This window comes from Rhinolophus ferrumequinum, chromosome 4 (genome assembly GCF_004115265.2).
Source record: "Rhinolophus ferrumequinum isolate MPI-CBG mRhiFer1 chromosome 4, mRhiFer1_v1.p, whole genome shotgun sequence".
NCBI classification, from domain to species: domain Eukaryota; kingdom Metazoa; phylum Chordata; class Mammalia; order Chiroptera; family Rhinolophidae; genus Rhinolophus; species Rhinolophus ferrumequinum.
This window is the reverse complement of record NC_046287.1, coordinates 6,024,154-6,043,386: the sequence shown is the minus strand read 5'-3', so window position 1 is coordinate 6,043,386 and position 19,233 is coordinate 6,024,154.

Sequence of the window (19,233 nt, the reverse complement as noted above, 5' to 3'; positions counted from 1 at the left end):
CCTGGGCTGACCTGCCGTGAGACTTGGCTCTGCCCCCCGCAGGGCACTCTGCTGCGTGAGGGTTAACCACCCCAATGTGATTTGGCCTCTATGGGCTCCAGAGCCTGCCGAGAACCCCCTCTAGGTGTGTGACCTGCAGGTCAAACCCGGCTGCACTCCGATTTGGTCTGGAGTTGGCCCCCAGATATGCCGAGTCCCGTGCCACCCAAGCTGGGCCCCGGCAGGGAAGACCCAGAACAAGGCAAATCACCAAGCACAGCAGCAACGACAACAGCAAAGAGGAAAGAAAAAAAAAAAAACAAAACAAAAAACAAAAAACAAAAACAAACAAAAAAAAACAGCCGATAACCCCCGCTCGACACAGGCAAAGATATCAAAGATACAAGACAAAGCAAAACAAAACCAAGCAAAGCAAAACAAAAAGCAGCGACCGTCTCGGCCTGAGCCCATCAAGCAATGACCAGGTTGTCCTCTGCTGTACCAAAGAGCCCCCTGCTTATTGCACAGGCAGAGCCGGTCACCTGGTGCTCAGAGAGACTTTGGGACTGCAGACTTAAAAGCGTGGGCCTGAGGGGTCTGGATGATAGTCTCCACAAAGTCAGTGCAGCTTCTGCCCTTGTCCGCACGTATGCACACCGAGAGGAGCACCACCAGTCCTTTGTCCAGAGCTCGTGAGTCCTAGGGCACTCCTTCAGTGTGTGTGTATGGGTGCGGGCGGGAGATTTCTGATCTGCTGACCGTGCCTCACAAGCTGGGCCCCGGCAGGGCAGTTTCAGAACAAAGCAAATCACCAAGCACAACAACAACAACAACAACAAAGAAAAATATCAAATACGTTCACATGCAAAACCACCTGATAACCCCACTCGACAGAGGCAAAGATATCAAAGATATAAAGACAAAGCAAAACAAGACAAAACAAAGCAATACAAAAAGCAGCGACAGTCTCGGCCTAAGCCCACCAAGCAATGTCCAGGTTGTTCTCTGCTGTACCAAGGAGCCCCCTGCTTATTGCGCAGGCAGAGCCGGTCACCTGGTGCCCAGAGAGACTTTGGGACTGCAGACTTAAAAGCGTGGGCCTGAGGGGTCTGGATGATAGTTTTTACAATATCAGTGCAGTTTCTGCCCTTGCCTGCACAAATGCACACTGAGAGTGGCACCACCAGATATGTGACCAAAACTCTTGAGTCTTAAGGCACCTCTTCAGTGTGTGTGTGTGAGTGCGGGCAGGAGATTTCTGATCTGCTGAAAGCCCAGAGCTGCGTCTGCCTCACTGCTGATCTCTGGGTGTGTCTTGGCCGCTGCACCCACCCCACCCTAGGCAAGCCAGGAAGGGTGGGGGCTGGAGATGGAGGGGTCTTCACTCTCCCAGCCCAGCCGTGCGTCGCCCTCTTCCCGCAGGCCAGAAAAGGTGGTGGCTGGGGGTGGAGGCGTCTCTTCTCTCCTAGCGCAGCCAAAATCACGCACACTGCCCAGTCTGCGTGGGTCAGGGCTGCCCGTCAGGCTTCCCAAAGCGTGAGCTTTTGATACCACTTCTCGGTTCAGGGGCCGGTTTAAGTCTCTGGAAGGGCGGGGTAGGATTAGGAGAGCAGGGCGGGGGGGAGGGGCCCAGGTATGGAGACTGCGCCCCCGACCGCCGCAGGGCGCGCCGCCTTCCCGGCGGGAGAAATCAGCCGTGGGAGCAGGGAAAGGGCCTACCCCCGGTCTCTGCGCTCTCCGCTCTGCCTGGGATCCCGCGCCTGCCCGGCTCCGTGGTTTTCGGTCTCGCCCCCGCCAGCTGAGGCTCCGCTGGGGGCTGGGCTCTCCCGCCGCTGCCGGCCGGGCGCTCCCACGCCGCTTCTCCTCCTCCTCTCCTTGCTCCGTCCAGTTAGCTTACCCCCAAGAATTTCTTAGCTTCAAGCAATCCACGAATCTCTCCACTATATTGTGTGGTGAGCGAAAATTTCCTCGATGGGTTATAGTTCCCGTTTGCAACAAGATCCGGAGGAGAACTCAGAAAGTGCGCCCTGCTGCCGCCATTCCTATGACGTCACTCGGAACATGCCTTTTTAAATGAAATGTTTTTCTTGGGGCTCAATTCTATAAAACAACTAAATATGATATTTTACTAATATAAATTTAGTTTGAACATCCATATTTTTAATATTTACTTATCAATTAATAAGAACAGTGAAGTAACTGTGAACATAAATATCGAAATTAGATGTTATGCTTTGCTTTACATCAACTTCTGCACCCAAATTACTTATTTCAATTGTCTTTGGTTATGTTTTGGCCTTTAAAAAAAATTTTGTTTTTATGTATTTCAAACTAACTAAAAAATCCTAATTCCCAGAGAAGTAGATGCAAATGGAAAATATGATTTTTTTAACAGCTCTCCCTTCAGAGTATACTCTCCGAACGAACTAATCCAAAACTTTGGTCAAGAAGTCGAAGAGATTTTAGTTGCAAAATTTAATCACAACAAGATTTAACAATGGTTTGCATTTCCTGTCATAATATAAAAGTCAGCAACAAGCACCCCCGCCATAATGGGTGCTAAGGTATAGCTCATACAACGGGATGCTTTCACGTGTAGTGCTACGCGTGCTATGGGTCTTCGCCTGTTTCACGCTTAATGGAGCTCAATAACACTGGCGCACAATTTTCAGTTGAGCAGATCAGCACTGCCCTCATTTTAAAAAAAAAGCCTGTGCAAAACCACCAACTTTTCAAATCAGTGACACATTTACAAGAGCTTCAGGTACACGCACAAAAAGAGTAGAAGTTTCATGCTGAAGAATCAACTTGATAGTCAAATTAATGCTCCAATGGTCTTCAATCCATAGAACCGTGGTGTGTACAACACGTTTAAATGAATGCCTTTTATTATAATTTTTAAAATATATTTAAAACACAAGTTTAAGTCAAAGATGTGTAGAAATCCTAAAAAGCCTTCCAGGAAATCTATGTGTCGAGTGCGGATGGAGTTTGGATTTTAGATGGAGAAAGCTGAGGACGAGACATAGACGAATGGTAAAGAAAAGAAAAAGTCAAAGTCTAAAGGACCTTCTATATGATATTAAGGAGTATGAACGAGGTTCAGAGAATCATGAGGAAGGAAGTGACATCACTGGGTCTACATTGTAGAACGCTCACACTGGCTACAGCGTGGAAAATGGATTTGGGTGGGGGTGAGGGAGGGCAAGAAGGGAGACTCATGGGTCAGGAGCTGCTGTGGTGAGGGCTGATGGTGGCGGGAACCGACGTCACAACACTGCGGCAGGATGTAAGTTCAGGAGTTATTAAGAAGGCAAAGGAGACAGGACTCAGTTAGTGATTTGATGGAGGTTGCAGGATTCAGGGACAGAAAAGAAAGAGTGACGCTAAATTCTCTGGCACGGGCAGTGAAGTGGATGGGGTTTCCATCACCAAGGTGAGAAATCGGGAGGAGGAGGGGCTTGGGACGGATGCAGAGGAAAGATGCTGAGCCCAGACATGCTGAGATTGAGATTCAAGTCAGCAAGTCATCACTGAGTCCCTGAAAAATCTATGCGAAACAGAGTCCAGTGCTTCAAGTTTATAACAATTGCAAACAAGGAATCCGACCATAAGGCAGAGGGGACAGTGCTTTAAGGGAGGGACTTATCTGTCAGGAAAAAAAGAGAGGGTATCTGAAAGGTTCATAAACCTTAGAAGATAAATTTGATTTGGTATTCTGGAGCTGGGAAAGAAGAGAGACAATCCAGGCAGGGATGACAACGTGAGCCAGAGATGGAAGCACAAAGCAGAAAAAAGAAAAAAGAAAAAAGGATGTGATATTTGTGGGGAATTAGAACAATTCCATTTGTTTGGCTTGTGCTACAGAAAATTGATAGGCAAGGCTGGAAAGGTGAAAAGCCAGACCAGGGCCGACCACCTGGGAAAACTCTGACGGTCATACTTTATGGTGAGCACTAGTCTGTAGGTGTGGGGAGCCAGTGAAAGGCTGTGGCAGGAAAAAGCCTGAGGTCATGGGTTCCAATCCCCTAAGGCTGTTTGCTTCCTTCACTTCTCTGACTGCAGAGGCTGCTGGGAAAGTAATGGCATCTATTCCCCATCAATGTCCCCAGGTAAATGTCACTGTCAGTACAAAGGGAAATGCCAGTGGCAACTGAAAAACCACAGCGGTGGGGCCATATGGGTGAGGTCATTCTGTCTGAGTCACTAATGCTTCGCTCTAACTTATTTTGGAATCTTTGGTTTGCGGTGTGGGGGTGGATGCCTTGGCAGAAACTACAGAAGTACCTAGTACTCCGTCTTGATTTGGGGGAGCTTGTCTAGAGATTTAAGAAACTTACTTTTGCGTGTGTGCCTCATTCATATACTTAAAAAAAAAGATTCTGATGTAATGAGGTGAAGTTTACATCCTACTATGTCAGTGGGCTCAAGTATGCCGGTGACATGGTTTTGTCATCGGAATATAAAAATTGAACATCCCCCCAGTATGAAGCAGACTGTGGTTTGATAAATACTGCGAATGTGGAGCACAGGAAAAGAAAAAGTAAGAAATTCAGTTCAGGCCACTACTAATGCCATCCCAATTCTAACCACTGCCAATGGAAAAACCATGAGAAATGAGTCCGAAAAGGCCAAGATTTTCCAAATCACAGAAGTTTCTCCAGGCTTCTCATTTTGTTTATTTTCTGTCTGGCTACATCAGACTGTGACATACCCGTATCTATGGTTGTTTTTACACACAAACACACATATACACACTGCTGCATCTTAGGAAGGTGACAGGAAAGCCACTTGTACAATTCTGTTTAGAAAATGGTCAATTAAATGTGCTATAAAATTTTCAGATGATAAAAGTTCCTATCCCATTTGAGATCTCTCATAAAACATCTGGAAGCTTGCATGGATTACTAATAATCCTAAATTAGTAGTTCTGACCCAATTGGAGAAGGAAGCTGAGAAGAGATTTGGTAAGAGTTATCATCAGAGATACCCGGTTACAAGTGAGCACGCGCAGGCGAGTTGGCGTGGAGAAACAGGTGGCTAGGGGGTCATTTTCAAGCTAAGCCACGTGGGACGGAGCAGTAGATAGGATTTTCCTATAATAAGCTAAAGGAGGAGTAAAAATCAACACGCAAATCCAATTAGGAACGTTCAGAAGATCAATAAGTTCGTTTCCTCCAACAAGTGACAAATCATGAACCAAAGTTTTTAACCAGATATGGAGGAATCAAAACCTTTAGTTTCTCTAGAATTCCAAAGTGCTAAAAACAAAGATCAATGTTTATGTCCAAACACTTTTGACTCAAATATAAGACTTAGGTAACCTAACCAGCTAGGTCTTACAGAGAGCCAAAGTGAGATTAAGTGATAGAAATTAACTATTAATGTTAAATGCTAAAGGTAGCAAACTGTAATTAGGTGTTTATTTTTCTTTATATCTTATTATACTTTAAGTTGTTTTCTTCTTTTATGCAAGGTTAGTAATTAGTCAATCAATGGTGGCAGCTATCTTAATTGCAGGCGTGGCTTTTAGGAAATAAATATTGATAACATCTGAAGGATATTTTAAACTGATATTCATAAATTGACCGCAAATATGAGCTAGATATTTGGGACTTTTTTTGCTTGAATTACATAGTTTGATCCTGCCTTTCTTTGAGCGAAACATATTTTATTTATCCATAAACGTGAGAAATCGGGGTCATCAAAATTCTTAACCAATTTGTTTCTTTTGCAATCTCCCATTATCAAGGGTTTTTGGAGTTGTTTTATTTGATAATTATATAAGTACTACATTCTCTTTTTTTAAATCCCAATAATCAGATAAATTAGAAGTTAATCTGATTTAATCAACTCCTACCGTCGGTTTCAGGCCCCTTCCATTATTAGCAGTCTTTTATTAATGATCTTTATCTAATATGATCACAAAATGTACATTTGCATATTTATGAATATATAGTTGTTTTTTTATACATAAATTGTATGTCCTCCATACCTAACTGGGGAAATGCAAGGGAGCGTGGGTGGGTGACAGAACTGTGTTACTAAAGGAGAGAGAAATGGGTTTTTACTGATGGATGATATTTTGGCAATATGGAACCGTCTTAAATACAGGCCTACCTTTGGGCCCAACATTTCCGTTCCTAGTAATCTATTGTAAAGATACAGAGATGTATATAGTTATTTACATATCTTTAATAGCAAAAAAAAAAAAAGGAAACTACTTAACAATTTGACAATGGAAAGTCGTATCAATAAATTATGATATATCCATGCAATGGAATACTACATTGAAAACTTCATGTTGTAGAAAAATATTTAATGACATGGAAAAATATTTTCCATATACTTTAATCTTTTCATAATAGAATGTTTCAAGTATATACAAAGAGACTATTATACCAAACCCATTACCCAGCTTCAACAATTATCTATTTATGTTCAATCTTATTTTAACTACAATCACATGTTTTTTACAATCACATTGTCTCTCTACTTCTCCCTCCCTCCACCGCACGGAAGCAAGTCCCAGAGCTGTTATCACTGCATTCATAAATATTTCAGCAACTCTCTCTAAAGGATAAAGATCTTAAAAAGACAAAACCACAACAGTATTAACACACCTAAAAAATTGACAATAATGCCTTAATATCATTAACTATCTAGACGGTGTTTAAATTTCTTCGATTTTCTCATAATGCTTTGCACTTTTTTTTAAGTTGGTTTGTTCCAATTAAGATCCAAACACACCGTCCATAACTTACATTTGTTAATAGGTCTTTTAAGTTTCTTTTAGCCTTTAGGTTCTACCTCCCTTTCTTTTTCCTTGCTATTATAATTATTTGTTAAAGAAACCTGGTGTTTTGTCCTGTAGAGTTTCTCATTTCCTAGATTTTGCTAATAACTTCCCCACGGTATTTTAAACATGTTTCTCTGTGTCCTGTATTACCTTGACTTGATGTTTGATTTTTGGCAAAAATACTGTATTGATTGCCATGGGCTGAATTGTATCTCTCCAAATTATGTTGCCCAAAATTAATTTATGTTATAAATTGAATACATTCAAATGTTAAAGTCCTAACACCCAGTATCTGAGAATGTGACTGTACTTGGAGACAGGGTCTTCAAAGAAGTAATTAAGTTAAAATGAGGTGACTCAGATGCCCTAATCCAATACAAAAATACAAACGGTGTTTTTACAAGAAGAGAAAATTTGGATTCAGACTCGGTACAGAAGACCAGGTGAAGACACAAAGAGAAGTCGGCCATCTGCAAGCCAAGGACAGAAGCCTCGGCAGAAGCCCATTCTGCTGACACCTTGATCTTGGACTTGTAGCTTTCCGGAGGTTGAGAACAGAAATGTGTGCTGTTTAAGCCATGGTCTGTAGTACTTGCTATGGCAGCCCTAGAAAACTAACACATAGATAACTCACATCAAAAGGAACATCATCCTTTCTTCAGTAGGGAATTCTGTAGTTGGGAGAAAAAACATACCATAAACAGTAACTTTAAAAAAATCTATATAATAAAATGGCCACCATTTCAGAACACATTAGGTACCAGACACTGTGCTAAACACTTCACCGTCATTATAGCACTTGGTCCTTATAACAACTAGCAAGGTAGGTATTATTGTTGCCATTCAGAGATAGAGACTAACTCAAAGAGATGCAAATACCAGCCTAGGACACAGAACTAGTCAAGGGGCAGAGCTGGGATTCACAGGCAGCTGTCTAACTGCCCACCGGTCCTGGGCCTCTTCTGTGGACCACGCATACAGTCACAGCGTCTTGACGATATCAATCCCAGCTGGGTGCCAGCCAAAATTCCCAAGTTCAAATAGGAGAAGAAAGCAGGTGAAGGAGGGATAGGTCTCCCGGTGAGAAATGGAGGACCGTTTCTCAGAGGGACCTGGCATCTGAAGTCCCGACCCTGCTTCTCACAGTTCACTCTGCAGTTGCTGGCAGCTCTCATTGCGATGGCGTTATCTTTCATAGACCTCCTGCCTCTTCTCTCGCTCCCTTAAGCCACTAAGCCACTAGCAACCCTGCACTTCACGTTCACATTCACAGCTGTTTGGTTCTATTTTCATTTATTTTGGATCAGATTTCTGTTTTCAGTTGAGAAGTAAGAAGCAGTGAATGGGAGGTAATACAATGCTGAGGTTGAAAGTCAGGCCTTGGAATAAAACATCTGGGTTGGCATCCCTGGTCTGTCCCTCTACCTGGGCGACATTAGGTGAGGGCTTTATTTCCTCTAAGCCTCAGGTTCCTCGTCTTTCAAATGAAATTCACCCTGTACTATCTCACAGGGTGGCTCTGACAATTAAATGAGATGATGCATATGAAGCAGGACCTGGAAGTTAATAAAGTAGCTTTGAAATGTTAGCCCTGAGAGAAAAAAGAAAGATGGTAGAGAGAAACGATGAATGTCAGTACTCCACAGTATTCCCTTTCTACACGAGGGGTGAGCTCCACTGTGGAAAAGCAGGTCAGAGGATGCCTGTGACTTTGTCACTAGCAATATTTGACCAGAAAGTTTCAGGCACTGTTGTCTACCCCACATGGGCTCCCAGATCACATTTACTGCTTTTTCCAGTGACTTTTTAGTTATCTTATCACTCAATCAACAAATGGCATTGACTTTGAAAATTACAATCTGGGCACAGTTAACCAAATAGCAGTGAATCTACAAATGGAGCCAAGAACCAGTTTCCTCCTGAAATGTCTAGCCACTAGCTTTCACCAGCAATGGGAAATTTCAGGTCTATTAAGCATGTTAAGCTTTATCTTTCAGTGTCGGTCTACGTCGGTGCCACTTCCCAGGTAGGAAAAATGCATTATGTTTAGGACGAGGCAGCTGTGTTGATATTACCTTTGCTGGTAACACCCAGTGGGTCAGGGTTGGTAACACACAGTAGGTCAGGGCTGCTCTAACATCTTCTCTCCATCACCTGGAGCATCAGCTTCTTCATACCCTGCTTGCTCTCCTGCTTGTTGGCCAGGTCATTCCTGATCAATGTCAACATGGTTGTTTCTTCCACCTTCTCATGGTGGACTCCATGGCTGGGGAAGCATGATGCCGACCTGGTGATCCAACATGGTTCCGGGAGGGACCTGCTGCCAAGTGTATGTCGGCCCTGAATGCCTGAGGCCTTGGGCTGTGGGACAGCCTCTAGGTCATGTTCCTGGGTATGGATGATTTCAGTAAGGACTTCCTGGCTTTCCAGGCCTTCCCTTTACTGGTGGGGAGTGGAAGGTAAAGGCTGGTACAGAGCGAGAAGCTGCAGCTTCCTTTCTCATTTTCTCTGCCTTTTGGTGAGAAAAGGCTGATATTTAAAGTACCCAATTCCAGAAAAGAGAACCATGATGCTTTAGCTGACGCCCTACAAATGCCATCAAAACCTAAGATGTCATAATCTTTGTCGTACGTAGATTGGAGAGTTCAAGTAAGATATGGGAGGGAAGTTGGTGGTTTTTCTCTTTGGGACATTTTTTGCCTTAATTTCTGCTTCTTCTATTTTTTTTTTTTTAAGTACCCAAAGAGAGCAATTGATTTATTCTTTGGCTTGTAGGTAGGAGGGCTGCCTTCCAAGTAAAACGTTAAAATAAGAGTGACAATCACCATGACACAATATTTTATCCTATGAAAATAATTTGCAAGAAATTTCCATCAGGTTACACGTTCTATTCCACTGCAAATGCCCTACGCAGCTTTTTTGAGGGGAAGTGGTGAGCAGAGCATTGAGGTTTTGGTGTTTGATTTACTTCTGTCAATAAGAATATTTCAGATGTACTCAGTCTTCCATCCAAGAATCCCCAAGCACATGGCCTTGACCACCCAGCAAAATAAAATAAATCCCTCAGCACCCCCATTTGGGAAGCTAAGAAAGTTAGCTCAGCCAGTTCAGTGTGACCCAGAGTGGAGAAACTGAAAAAATAAGTAGTTCCCAACTTTAAGTGCTCAATAACAAAAAGTTAGTTTTGTTCCCCTCATTTTTATAAACTTCTGGAATTTTTGGAGATATGGACTCTGATTCAAATTAGATTCTTTCTTGGTTAAGATTAGCCAATGTTGTTATGACTAGACCTTTACTTGAGATCACATTTTTTCAAGGTGCAGACTCATTCATTGCATCTAATTCTACCCATAGACCAATAGTTCTATTATCCCTGTTTAAGGCTTAGGTCTTGGGTGTTGTTTTAAAGTTCTTCATATGAGAAAGGAAAAGGGGACCAATAGACTTTATGCACCAGTATGTGCCAGGTGATCCCCAGACATTTAGAAACACAACTGCAGTGAAGCCTCCCTACCATCTACAAAGAAGATATTTTTAATTCCTATTATATATGAAGAGATTGGGACTCAGAGAAGTTAAATAACTTGCCCAAGAGACTACAACCAATAAGATAATGAGAACTGGATTTTGGATCTCAGGATTCTCTGACTCCAAAGCCCCTGATAACTTTTTTTTTTTTTAAGAAGGGCACAGCTCACAGTTGCCTTATGCAGGGATCGAACTGGCAACCTTGGTGTTATTAGCACCACTCTCTAACCAACTGAGCTAACCAGTCACCCTGATGCTGATTTTAAAAAGAAATGGATATAGTAGGCCAAATTCCTAATTTTCATATTCTCTCAGAGAAGTGAACATATATGCAATAAACCTCTTCTATCTGAAGTTCAAATAAATATATGGCCTCTTGGAAGAGTTGTTTCTTTTTCATAGAGGATTCCAAACAGGCTGGAACCCTTGCAGAAAACAATTGTTCATTCTCTGTCACTTGCTGAATAAGGGCTAGGTTTTCATAACTATCTAGAAATCTTGATGGCAAATAGTGCTGTTTGGTTTAAGAATTTTTACTTCTTAAGCACTAGCATAAGTGATATCATTTCCAAATTTCTGTATATATATTATCATAACCTCTGATAAAAGTAACATGGTGAGCTCTAGAATGGTTACTCTTATTCTAGAAGTGTGGCAAAATAAGTAAAGAAAAAGAAAAATTACCAGAAAAGTGAGTTGGCTACAAGCACAAAACAGATTATTGAAAAGTAGACTGGCGCTGAAATAAAAATGTCGTAATTCCTGGTCCCTTACACTTTCTTTTTGACAGTGTACCAGTGTCTTTCTAGGTCGGTTTATGCACACAAATTGTAACAGAGGGACTTTCTGTTTCGAGAATGCAATGTAACATTTAATCGTTTGACCAAAAAATAATGATTCACTATCTTGCCCTAGAATGGCATTGCTAACATTCAGATTTTCAGGGTTGGGATTAGGTCTACATTGGGACTCCAGTGTTCTATTTAAATGTGCTTTAATTTGTTCCAGTGATATCCCTCCTAATTTTTATGTCCCTGTTTACTTTATATAGTTTTTCCAACAGAGACTCTGGGCCTAGGGCTTTGGGCTAGAGACGGAGATCTGCATGCAACATAGAACAGTGCTAGCTAGAGGTGAAGAAGTTCAGGACATGCTCAGAGCACCTTCACACAGATCACCTCCTCAGAGCAGTGGCTGGGAACAGTGTGCCCAGAGGCCCAGACCACGTGACTCAACAATGAAATGGCTAGACTGCACCATCGCAACAAAGGAGCAAACAAGGGAAAACAAAACTGAACACAAGCATAAAGCGATGGAGGGGGTGGTGTGGATCAGAATATAGGGGTGAGGATTGCATTGCTGAGAGTCTGATACTTCAAGTGAGTAAGTAACAGAGATGGTTTGGAGAGTTTTTGTTCCTTTCCCCACCATCTTGCGTGGATTTAGAATACTAAAAAGAAATCTAGGAGAAGATCACAGAAAATACTAATCTTGGTCTGCTGCCCAAGGTTGGGAGACCTAATAAATATTTGAGAAGGAAGATTTTTGCAGTATTAGAAAGAAGAAATCCATCTTAGAAACTGATAAGAAATTAACCCTGTGTAAGTGTCCACATGTGTGGGCGACAGAGCCACATGACACATCTTGATCAACGTCAATCTTCTCCGATAGATTATAAGCGCCATGGGAAAGGACCAAGGACCCCGTATATGTTCTTGGACATCAGTTCCCTAATAATAGCATGCCCTCAATGCTGAAGGAATGGATGAATGAATAAGTGTGTCTAGAAAGACATACAAAATTAAAATATTCATGTAATTTTTATTTTCTTTGCGATAGTCTCTAAGTTTTTCTTTTTGCAATGCTTTTTCAAAGCATTGAAAGACTCATTTGGAAAAGAAGAGACAGAAATATATATGATACTTTAGGCCCAAAGGAGAAAACACGTCTTGTCAAATAGCCCAAACTCTCAGGAAGCCATCTGCACAAAGATCTTCTACCACATGTCATCTCTGAAAAAGAGACAGAGACGGAAAGAGCACCTGGCCAGAAGGTCGGGACAGCTACCCTCCCTTCATCCCAAGTGGCCAATCCCTTATTGGAGGGAAGACCTCAATCTGGACTTTTATACCCTACCCACCAGAAGGTCCCCCTACATTGGACTGTTAGGTCCTTCTGACAGCCCAATGGGAGTTGTATTAGTCAGTGTTCTCCAGAGAAACAGAACCAAAGCAAAGTATATATATAGAGAAAGAGATTTATTATGAGGAATTGGCTCATGTAATTATGAAGGCTGGCAAGTCCCAAGATTTGAAGGGCAAGTTGGCAAACTGGAGACCCAGGAGAGCCAACAGTTTAGTTCCAGTCTGAGCCCAAAGGCCTGAGAACCAGGAGAGCTGATGGTGTAGTTTGAGGCCAAAGGCAGGAAAAAAGCCAATGTGCCAGTCTGAAGGCTGTCAGGCAGGAAGAATTTCCTTTTACGCATAGGAGGTTCAACCTTTTTGCGCTGTTCAGGCCTTCAGTTGATTGGAGGAGGCCCACCCACATTATGGTGGGCAATCTGCTTTACTCAGTCGACCATTTTAAAAGTTAATCTCATCCAAAATTACCCTCACAGAAACACCCAGAATAATGTTTGATCAAATATCCTAGCACCCCATGATCCAATCAAGTTGACACAGAAATTAACCGTCACAAGAGTCATTTGAAGGCTGGGGCCTCCATTTTGACCCATGTTGTATGGCAAAGGTGATTCAAAGCACAAGAGACTATCTGCTTTCCCTATATTGCTCTAGGTTCCTAACTGCAATCAACAGAAATCACATTTGGTTAACTCACACAAAAAGGTTTCTGTTGGAAGGAGATCAGGTACCTGCCAACATGGACAGGAGGGCTGGCGAAATATGACTGAAAACTAGCAGACATCCAGGGAGTCTGGGCAGTAGAAACCAGCTTGCCAGGGCTGTACCATTGCCAAATATCCGCAACCCCCAGCTCTGGACACTGAAACCACACAGCCGCCATTGCTAAAGCACCACTGCCATAGCTGAAAATAAAATCTCATCATTTATCTGTCTCTGTCACTCATTCAAGGTCCCAGTCCCTGGTAAGAGTAGCTGGCCCAAGCAGGTCATATGCCTTCATCCTGATGCAGAGGGATGGGGAGGAAACATCATCTTTCCGTTCTGGCTTCCTTAGTGGGAGATAGGGGACTGCCTTCCATCTACATCACCGCCTAGGGGATTCCCTACAAGTGGGACATGGATTCAGATGCTCGAAAGCCAAAAAGTAGCAATTGTGCACAGCAGTCCTGTTAGATCCAATCTGCTATACACGTGATTGGTCAGTGCTTAGTATAAAGTAGACTCAAGACAAACAAGCCAATTAATCAGCTTGGCTAGAGCAATTATCATCAGAAGCAGGAAGCAAATATCTGAGAAAGGGCAGTTTGCTAGCTTGTAGACGGCCTTAGTGTATAAGTCCCAAGCAGAAATTTTGGAAAGAGTTCCTTCATCAATTAGCCTCCTGGAAGGTACTTAGTGCATGTTGGTTATGCACCTGGTGTGGTGTGCACAAAAAAAACCAACCCTTGTATAATGAGCAGGCCTCAGTCTCTATCCCTTCAACTACTTGCATACTAATTTTACTCAGCAGGAGAGAAAAAAGAGGAAACTGTCAGAAGCTGGCTCCTGGCTGTGTCTGAAGTCTGTTTCACATCTCACCTCATGTCCCAGGACCAGGATCAACACCTGGACATAGAATGAGCTGAGTGTGGATGGAGTCAGTAATTACACTCAGTGATCTCTTTCCATGGGGAAGATTCTCCACCTGTTTGGAATCTAGATCCTGTTGAAAATCTGATGTAAACTGTAGTCCTTCCCTCAAAAAAAAAAAAAAAAAAAAAAAAATCCATGTCTTCATAAAACACCAAACATTTTACAAAAGATTTTAGAAACTTTAAAAATTTTAGAAACTCCTTGAAACTCAAAGGAATTTAAGAAACCCAGATTAAGAACTTATATTCTAAAGTTAAGGAAAAAAAAACCTCGGAGAAGGCCCAAGATGGCGGATTAGATAAACACCGGGCCTACTGCCTCCCAGGATCACCCCAAAATTACAAATAAATTATAGAAAAGTCAACCTCCAGAATCATCTGAAGACTAGCAAAACAGAACCCCTGTAACTAAGGATGTAAAGAAGAGGTCACATCGAGACTGGTAGGAGGGGTAGAGATGCGAAACGAGCTGACCCCCATACCCACAGGTAGTGGTTGAACACCGGGAGGGACACCTCCGTGGCAAAGGTCCCCCCTGAAGAGGGCGGGGTCCCAGCTGCACACCAGGCACCCCAGCCCGGGGGTCCTGTGCTGGGAAGAGGAATCCCCACAACATCTGGCAGTGAAAATCAGTAAGGACTGTGTCTGCCCATCCTGGTGAGACGGAAGGTGGCTGGAAACCCAGACGCCCTCTTAAAGGGCCCAGGGCCCGCACAGAGACTCACTTGCTTGCAAACACTCACCTGGTCCTCAGGGGAGGTGCCAGAGACATATGGGGGAAAAACCGAGTTGTGTGGCCTCGTAGCAAGGGCTGGAGGGACAGCAGCCATTGCCCGAGCGTGGAGCCTGCCTCACATATAGCCTACAGGAGGGCACCATCTTTTCTATGTTGAACCCTCCCCCAAAGGGCCAAATCTGAGACCCTATTGGTCTGGTAAAACCCACTCATGAGCACCTCCTCGGTGAGGCCCTGGGTCCCTGCCCCACCCAGCTAGTACTGCATCACCTGGGGCACTCAGATCCTGGGTCGCCCGACCCACCCCACAAGCTGCAAAAGCCTTTTATAGCAGCTGATGGCCTGCGGCAACCCAGACAACTTTTAGGAGTGGACAGTGAGCCACAACTTGTGTTGCAGCTTCTCTTGAACGGCTCTCGGGGACCTGTGGGCCCAAGACGAGCAGTGGCTGGATGCAGTGTTCTCCGGGCATTTTGTGAAGTGGTCATAGGCCAGGCACTGGCACAAGAACTGAATGTGCATTAACCTTGTAAAAACCACCCGCCATACCTCACGACTCCCTGTAACCCCGCCCCACCCAGCTAGTGCTGCTTCGCTAGAGGCACTCAACACCAGGTGGACCAGCCCATCCTGTGCACCTAAGAGGCTCTTTCAACAGCTGGTCCTTATGGGCAGCTGGCAGGTGGCAACAGGCCTAGGAGGCCCTGGGCCTTTTGCTAAGCTGCCCATGGCCCAATATCTATGGCAGCTGGCTTCAGTTCACAGCAAGACCACCCCTACAGGCCTCCAGGTCCAGAACAGGCAGCAAACAACCATATATAGCTTCGTGTTTCCTACCAGGTAGTCCTGGGTCAGTCACAGGCAAGGCTGAAATTGGCCCATAGAAGAGATCCTCCCAAGAGAAACCAGAGACAACACACCCAGAGGCCAGCTTCAGAGCACTCCCCAGTTACTCCCACAAGTGGTACACCCAAAAGATGGTCTCAACAGGCGCAAGAGCCTTTGGGGATGAATCCCGCCTGAGGGGTCAGCCCCCCCACAGCAGCTTATACACTGTGGGCATAGTCAATCCACACAGTTAGTCAGCATGGGAGTCAATCCCACCCCCTGTACACACAACACGCTCAAGGGACACTCCTGGAACACACGCACCAGAGATCAGGGAGATTGCACCATTCGGCCACACAGGACACATACTACATAAGGCCACCAGCAAAGACTGAGAGACACAGGAGATCTACCTGTGAGAGGCAGACAGAATGAGTAAACAAAGAAACATGTCCCAAATAAAAGAACAGGAGAAATAGAACCAAATGAAATGGAAGCGACCAACCTACCAGAGACAGAGTTTAAAACACTGGTTATAAGAATGCTTAAGGAGCTTAGTGAGCATTTCAACAGAGATAGCAAGCATAAAGAAGGACATAGAAACCATGAAAAAGAACAAGTCAGAAATAAAGAATACAATAACTGAAACGAAGGGTACACTATAAAGAATCAGCAGCAGATTAGATGAAGCAGAGGACTGAATCAGCAATTTAGAAGACAAGGTAGCAGAAAACACCCAGTCAAAACAGCAAAAAGAAAAAAGAATTTTAAAAAAATGAGGACAGTTTAAGGGACCTCTGGGATAACATCAAATGTAATAACATTCACATCATAGGGGCACCAGAGGAGAAGAGAGGGAGCAAGGGATTGAGAACCTATTTGAAGAAATAATGACTGAAAACTTCCCTAACCTGATGAAAGAAATAGACACACAAGCCCAGAAGTACAAAAAGCCCCAAACAAGATAAACCCAAACAGGCGCACACCAAGACACATTATAATTAGAATGGCAAAGGTTAAAGACAAAGAGAGAATCCTAAAAGCAGATAGAGAAAGACAACTAGTTACTCACAAGGGAGCTCCCGTAAGACTATCAGCGGATTTCTCAACTGAAACTTTGCAGGCCAGAAGGGAGTGGCAGGAAATATTCAAAAGGATGAAAAACAAGGGAATCTCAGCTAATTTGACTAATTGGAGAGAATGTCAAGAAGAAATTGAAAAACACTAGAATATACAGGATATCTTTAAAGTAATTTTATGACTTTCACATGTACATGACATACAAAGTATGCCAACAAAATACTGCTTGGGAGAGAATCCTTGGGGGATCTGCTTTAATGAATAATTAAGTATGTTTTGAAACTAGCTTTCCATTGCCTATAGTAAATCCCCATGCTTGCTTGAAAGTAATTGCTTTCTTATTCACGAAGAGAATTTCCCTCTATTGTCTTGCTTACTCTGTTTTTGGGGGATAATGGATGTAGAGAATCTTAGGGAACGCCACTGATGCAGAAACCCACCAGAGCCAAGGTCAAAGTGCAGAGGCAGATGTTGTCAAGCGCAGCCCAAAGAGAGCCCCAGGCCCAGAGGGGGTCAGACGAACCACCTTACTTGGAACCCAAAGGGTTCAGTTGTGGGCCATACTGCAATGAAGACTTCAGAGAAGAGCTCCTGACCTAAAGGAGACTTTGTTGTTAAATCCAAGGAGACTTGACGTGATGTACTGACAGGCTTGGACCCAGTTTCCTATAGGTAGCTCTTAACCCTGAACATCTTGGTCTTGTTCACATTTTATGCTGGATAGTCTCTGCTTGCCCCCACCCCCACCCCAACCAGATCCATTCTCCACATGCTCTATGCCCCACTTCTTAAAACTCTAAGAACTGCATCTTTGACTCTTACTTTCTGGCTTCCATTTGGGTTCATCAACATTTGGGATATTTATTGCCCCAGATTGCTTAACGCGGGGCCAAGATTTGGCAGTAACTGCATTTCTCTATCAAGGGCCAGAGCTGCTACGTGGCAGCCCCGTTCCTGCAGCTACATCCCTGGCCTGCTTCCTCTGGTCACCTCCCCCTTGCCTCTCTAGACTTACCAGTGGTAGTAGCTCCCTGTTGTTGCTCTCCCAGATGTTCTTCATCCTCTACTAGTTCCTTTAGCAGTGCCTACCTTTGCATATAGTCCCCTCATTGACTCTCAAGTGTGCCGTCACTTTTCTGCTGGGACCCTGAGAGATTTGCTACTGTATCTCCAGTATCTATACTTTGGCAAATAGTAGGTACTCAATAAAAATTTGTTGGAAACAAAATGGACTGATGGTTGGGGAATAGACTTGCCTTCAGCTTTGAAGTAATTTTACTCTCCTTTCATTCTCTTCCCCGCCCCTTTTCCCTCATTCCTTTCTTAAATTTTTGACTTTTCAGCCTTTGCTTTATGATCTTGCTCCCCAGGAACTGAGAACTGAGGGGACAGTGGCTGAGCCACAGTTACCCATCACCACCCTGGAAAAGAACTAGAATTTGAAACATCCAAATACCCTAAGCCAGTGTCTGGATTCTGCTGAAACTGTCTGTGGAGAACATGACACGAGTGGTTGATAAATGGGAGATATCTGTGTATGAAAGTCAGAGAATTGATAAGTTAGCAGTACATCCCATCTGGCACGAATGGGCCACAGCAGAGAGTGGACTGGGCTTGTGGAGGGGAATTCTGGATTCATACACACTGTAGCAGAGAGTTTCTCATTTGACATTTTAATATGCCAACAAGATGTGCTGAGTGGCCATCTCCTTTTCCGAGCCCATAACGAAATGATAAAGGAAAGAGAGGTTAGCTGCCCTGGGCCCTTCTTTAGGTAAGGCCACAGATGCTGAATTAGTGCAACTGGATAAAGCAAGGTGACAACATTGGTGCATGCAATGCTTATTATCAAGATTGGAGCTAATCAGCAGTAAAAAGTAGGAGGACATGTTGCAGCTGGGGCTTCCGGCCCTTAAGGATCAAGACATGAGAGATAGGAAGCTGATGTCTCCGTCATTGACAGAAACTTTGACCTCCATTTTTCTTTCTTTTTTTTTTTTTTTTTACAAAAGCCTATATAAACATCCTTGCAGAGACATTTTCTGTGGCTTTTAAAAGAAAAACCTATGAATTTCAATCTCCTCCTATCTTCCTGTGTTTGTTCCATTTGCTATAAGTATTTGTTGAACATCAGGAACATTCTAGCCCCTGTAGATCAACACCCCTAGAGAGATGACAGGTCAGCAGAGAGAACTGCCTTTGGCATGTCAGGCATTTGTAGCAGGGACCTGTTGGGGTGAGCAGTCAGCTGGGGGTGAGCCAAGCCTGAATAGGAATTGCTGGCTGTGTGACCTTCACACACACCCCCACCCCCAACCCCAGCTCAGTTTCCACATGACGCCAGTGGGGCTAATCCCTACATGACTGCATCGTGGGAAGGATTAAATGAGGCAACACGTGCCCAGTACCCAGAATAGTCGCTGGCCCTTGCAGGCCCTCAGTCAGCGGCGTCTGCAGAGCCTGCCTGCACGGGTGGACCACAAAGCCGTGGAGAGGGTGCACGACGAC